The sequence below is a fragment of the Quercus robur genome, chromosome 10, assembly GCF_932294415.1.
Source record: "Quercus robur chromosome 10, dhQueRobu3.1, whole genome shotgun sequence".
In the NCBI taxonomy this organism is placed as follows: Eukaryota; Viridiplantae; Streptophyta; class Magnoliopsida; order Fagales; family Fagaceae; genus Quercus; species Quercus robur.
Genome location: NC_065543.1, coordinates 5,951,785 through 5,957,648, shown reverse-complemented (window position 1 = coordinate 5,957,648; position 5,864 = coordinate 5,951,785).

The following is a 5,864-nucleotide window of genomic DNA, read 5'->3' as shown; positions in this document are numbered from 1 at the left end:
AGAAATAATCAAATAAATATAACTAAAAAAATGAAATTTCTTCAACGTTTTTAGTTAAAGAATTAAGTTGAACTTTTAATGTTTTGACAGATTGAAAAAATTAATGAAGTTGAAGTGAACAATAACAAGTATTAGAACTAATATATTGGTGTGGTTTAAGAAATAATTAATTTTTTAATGTTTAAAAAAAGATAGTTTCAACTTTATATTCTTTTCTAATTTTTCTTAAAAAAACGGAGTTATTTTTTTTTACTAGGTTTGCTGGCAAAAAAAAGGACTCTAATGGAAGGCTCACATCTCCGAATACGTGCTGATGTAAATGGTAAATTTTAAAAATTTGGTGACTGATTTAGAAGTAATCTCAAAATTTAAGGAAGTAAAGTTCATTTTCTTAAGAGGGTAAAGTGTATTTTGGCTTTGGACTACATCAGCAGTATGCAATATGGTTGCTATTTGGATTAGGCTTCCCGAGCTTCCCATCGAGTTCTACGCCTTGTGCGTCCTCAAGGAAATTGGTAGTGCGATCGGACCGGTGTTGCGGATTGACTCCAATACTGCCGCAGAAGCACGGGGTCGGTATGCCAAGATTTGTGTCCAAATTGATCTTAACAAACCTCTTGTTCGACAAATCCTTTTGGAAGGGCAGATTCAAGACATCCAGTATGAAGGGATCAATTCTCCCTACTTCTCTTGTGGGCGAGTAGGCCACCGGTGAGAAAATTGTCCTTACATGGTGAAGTTGGTCACATCTGAGCAAAAAGCTGACGAGGTAGACATGTCAGTAGGTGAGGGGGAGTATGAAACTAGGGAGCATTGTTCCCTAGAGGCGGGAAACACGGACGTTGATGTGAAAGAGGAGTATGGTGCGTGGATGTTGGTTCGGCACAGGAAAGCAGGTGCAAATTTAAGGGGCACTCGAGGACTTTGCCATAGAGTAGGGAATGGGCCTTTTTCAAGTCATGTTTCTCATTCTGAAGCCCATGAACCTCGAGCCCAACACTCCCTTGTTAGGATTGATGTCAAGTCAAATCATGGGTCAGTGGATGGTAAAAGAAAGAAAGAGCAACAAGATGTTTCAAGGGCCAGTGAGCATGTTGACGAAGCTCTCTTGGAAAAGGGTGATATTTTGAAACCCATCACGGCATCTAGCTCACGAACCCAGATGCGGACTGCCTATAACTCCCCAAATTTGAACCCCTCTCCCATTGGTGCTACTGGTGCTGAAACTCAAGTTTCTTCTCCGGTGAACAGGAAAAGCTCAGGCAACAGTCGAAAGGGCGCTGGTAGAGCTGGGTTGGTTACGTCCACTGTGTCGGGCACAGCTCAAGGCAACACTCATGGAAGCAAGCAGCGTCCAGCAATGGCCAATTCTTCGCAACGGAAAAATTCTAGTACTGTCAAAGGGAATGCTGGCTCAAGTAAAGTCCAGTCCCACGATGATTTGGGGATGGTTCGACAAGGACGAAATGAAGGCTTGAAGCCATATTTTTCCTTTAACGCCAGTGAGTCAAAAGCTGGGCTGTCTACCTCTAGCCAATCCATCTTGGATGGATTGGGAAAACCCCTGGTGGATCTTCCCATCGGACAGACCAACAGCAACAGAGGCTCAAATCCTCAATTGGAGGGCTCTATTGCCGCGATTACTGGAGCAAAGCTTGAACGAATTAGGCTAGGAGGAAAAAATCGTGGAAAGGAAAATACTGAACTTTGAGATAGCTGTGGTATGGTGCAGGGGGAACCTGATATCAATGAAACTAGTCTCGGTATGTGCCTCTCTCCCCTGCTTCAATCTACTCATCTGCTTAAGCAAGAGAATGTTGGGAGTGTTGGATCATGCAATCTTTTGTGCAAAAGGGGAGACGGTCCCTAGGGAGGCTTTATTGATGGGATGGAGGTCATTGAGCAGGATGGAAGCTCAGACCACCTTTGATTGGTCCTCGCCCTTACCTCATTCCCCATCAATGGATATCTTATTTTGGAACTGCAGAGGGGCTTTGAACCCCCGATTTCAAAGTGTGTTGGCTGATTTGATCAATGCCCATTCCCCTTCCATTGTGATCATAACTGAAACTAGGATTGGTGGAACTAGAGCTAAGGAAATTACGGACAAGCTCCCTTTTGATGGAGCAATTCATTCTGATACTATTGGCTACTCCGGTGGTATCTAGGTGTTATGGAACTCTGATGGTGTGGAGGTTACGCTTTTGGCGAAAATTGAACAGGAGATTCATGTGGTAGTCAAGGTACCCTCTTCAAACTTTACTTGGCTCCTCTCTTCTATTTATGCAAGTCCTAGGCTAGAGGAAAGAAAATTACTCTAGAATAATTTATCTGCTGTTGCATCTCTTCATCAACTGCCTTGGCTTATGTTGGGTGATTTTAATGAGCTACTCTCCATACATGATTTGGGTTTTCATGGACCAAAATATACCTAGGTAAACAAAAGGGATGTGGGCCAGTTTATTCAAGAGAGGTTGGACAGGGGCTTTGCCAACCCCCTGTGGAGTGATCTCTACCCGGAAGCTGCTATCCATCATTTAGCCCCACTCATTCTGACCATTGTCCTATCTTGTTGAAGCTTGATAATACCCCTGCCTCCAAGCTGACCAGACCATTTAGATTTCAACCTATGTGGATGTCCCACCCCCTTTTCCCGGATATTGTGAGGGACTCATGAGTTGATGACTTACGCCTTAAACCAAATGTGGATAAATTTACAGCTGATGTCAAGATTTGGAACAAGGAAGTTTTTGGTAATCTTTTTCATAGGAAGAAAAGGGTGGAAGCAAGATTGAAGGGTGTCCAAACTAGCTTAGCCACTAGTCCCAGGGATCACCTCCTGGTTCTTGATACTCAGTTAAGAAAGGAATATTTTAAGATTCTCTAGCAAGAAGAAGAGTTTTGGTCTGTAAAGTCTAGGTATAATTGGCTTATCCAAGGGGACAGGAACACTAAATTCTTCCATACTTTTGCAATTATCAGAAGAAAGCGGAACAAGATTTCTTGCCTTAAGGATAGCCTTGGTAATTGGGTGCACAATGAAGAGGATATTGCCACCTTGATCAGTAACGGGTATCAAGACCTTTTCTCATCCAGTACCACTAGTGCTCCTAGAGTTGTTTGGGATATCCCCACGTGGCCTCGGTGTGTGCCACTAGATGATAGAGGGCAGCTGACATCTGAGATTAATATCTTAGAAGTGAAGGAGGCTCTTTGGAGTATGAAGCCTTTTAAAGCCCCGGGACCCGATGGGTTACATGCAGGTTTTTTCCAATCCTACTGGAGTATTGTGGGTGATACCGTTTTCGGAGAAGTTAAGGAGATTTTTGATAATCTCTCTATGCCACCCCACCTCAATGAAACTCTTATCACCCTCATTCCTAAATGTCCAGGAGCTGATTCCCTTGGGTTGTTTAGACCAATTAGCCTGTGTAATACCATTTACAAGGTGGTCACATAAATGATAGTAAAGAGGCTTAGACCGTTGCTGCCTTATCTTATTTCCCCTCTTCAAACTGCCTTTGTCCCTGGTAGATTGGGGGTTGATAATATGATTGTTGCTCAAGAAATCATCCATACCATGAGTCTCAAGAGGGGTAAAGTAGGTTACATGGTGATTAAAATAGACTTGGAAAAAGCCTATGATAGGCTTGAATGGCACTTCATTCGAGATATTCTTCACTTGTACTAGATTCCTCATCAGCTAGTCAAACTCATCATGAGTTGCGTCTCCTCTTCTTCCATTTCCGTGCTATTTAATGGAGGGAAATTAGATCCGTTCTTGCCTTCCCATGGTATCAGGCAAGGAGACCCGATGTCTCCCTACCTTTTTATATTGTGTATGGAGATGTTGGAATTTCTTATTTCGGGAAAATGTGAGGCAAAACTTTGGGACCTAGTTAAAGCCTCAAGGAATGGCCCTGCTTTCTCTCATTTGTTCTTTGCGGACGATTTGGTCTTATTTGCTAAAGCCGACTTGAAGAACTATTGCCATATTAGAGAAGCTCTTGACTCTTTTTGTGAATTGTCAGGGCAGAAAGTTAGCCTTCACAAGTCTAAGGTTTACTTCTCCCCCAATGTCAGCCAAGATTCTAGGGCCGAATTTTGTGAGGTCTTAGGATTTAGCTCAACTCCTAACTTGGGTAAGTACTTGGGTTTTCCCTTAAAGCACCCGGGTTCAACTTCTACAGATTTTAATTTCATTATTGAAAGAGTCCAGGCGAAGCTCCAAGGTTGGAAAGCCAATATGTTGTTAATGGCAGGGAGAGTCACCTTGTCTCAATCAGTTATTTCAGCTATCCCATCCTATGTGATGCAAGGATGTGTCTTACCGGTCAGGGTTCTTAACCACATTGATAAAATCAATAGAGACTTTCTATAGGGAGAAAGTGATTCGGGGAAGAAAATGCACATGGTTAGCTGGTCTAAGATTGCTAAACCCAAGGCAAAAGGTGATTTGGGCATTCAGGGTACCAAGGGAAGGAACCTTACTCTTGCAGCCAAACTTTATTGGAGAATGACTAGGTGTAGAGGTGCTGGCTGGGCTGAGGTCCTCCATAAGAAATACCAGTGCCGGAGGCAGACCTAGAGAAGCAGGCAGTCTCGGGTGTGGGCTACTGTGGAAAAGGGCAAGGAGATTTGCGACTTAGGAGCAAAATGGACTATTGGAAGCAATAGTAGTCTTAGGTTCTGGCATGATAAGTGGCTCAATGTAGGTACATTGAGATCTTTAGTTGAAGGCCCTTTGGCCAAAGGAGAGGACAACTTATTGATCAAGGATGTTACTTCAAATGGTAGCTGGGACTTGCACATGCTATCCGTCCCACTAAGTCCATTTATCCTGAAAGCTATTCATGCAACCACGCTTAGAAGAAGCTCTGAGAAGGAGGACTAGCTGAGCTGGATTTCGAGCATCAATGGTGAATTCGACTCAAGAAATGCCTATTTGTTGGCTATAGGAGAAGACTTGAGTGCTAATGATTTCCTTGGGAAATAGGTCTAGAAGGTCAAGACTCTACCAAAAATCCAAGTTTTTTTATGGAAATGTCTCCACAAAAGTCTGCCGGTTAAAAGTATATTGACACATAGAGGTATTGAGGGGTTAGGAGGTTGTGCTTTTTGCTTAGACAATGAAGAAAGCATATTGCATGTGCTTAGGGAGTGCCCAGTTGCGCAGGAGTTTTGGCGCTTAGCTAGGTGCCTTCCTCAAGTCCAATCCTCTTTTTCAAGCGACCTTGCGAGTTGGCTTCACGTGAATGCCCATAGTCCTTATCTGGCAGTTCACAAGGACTACCCGTGGAAATGTTTTTTTCTGTTTGGGATTTGGAACCTTTGGCTGCAACGCAACCGCAAGGCCTTTAAACAGCAAGAAGCAAGCCCCAACCTTGTCCAGGCTGTGGAGATGCAAGTTAGAGAATTCTTTTATTGTGTAGCAAACCAGGAGGAGACAAAGAACAAGGTAATCAAGCAAGTGAGGTGGTCCAAACCAGGTGGTGGATGGCTTAAGTTGAATACAGATGGCTCCTTTGGGGGAGAAGGTGCTACATCCGAATGCGGGGGTCTCCTCAGGGACAGCAATGGGCTGTGGATTAGGGGTTTTGCAAAGGCCATGGTGGTTAGTTCTAGCCTCGCAGCTGAGATGTGGGCACTGAGGGAGGGGCTCACCCTTTGTTTGGATTTGCAGACACAGGTAGTAGAGATTGAACTTGATGCAACAGTAGCCATTTCCTTTTTGTCTGGTAATAGCAACACTAATGGGGACCTATCCGGCCTTGTTGATGATTGCAAGGAACTGTTGAAGCAGCTACCTCAAGTTAGGATGCTACATTGTTACCGGGAGGCCAATGCTTGCGCGGACGCCTTGG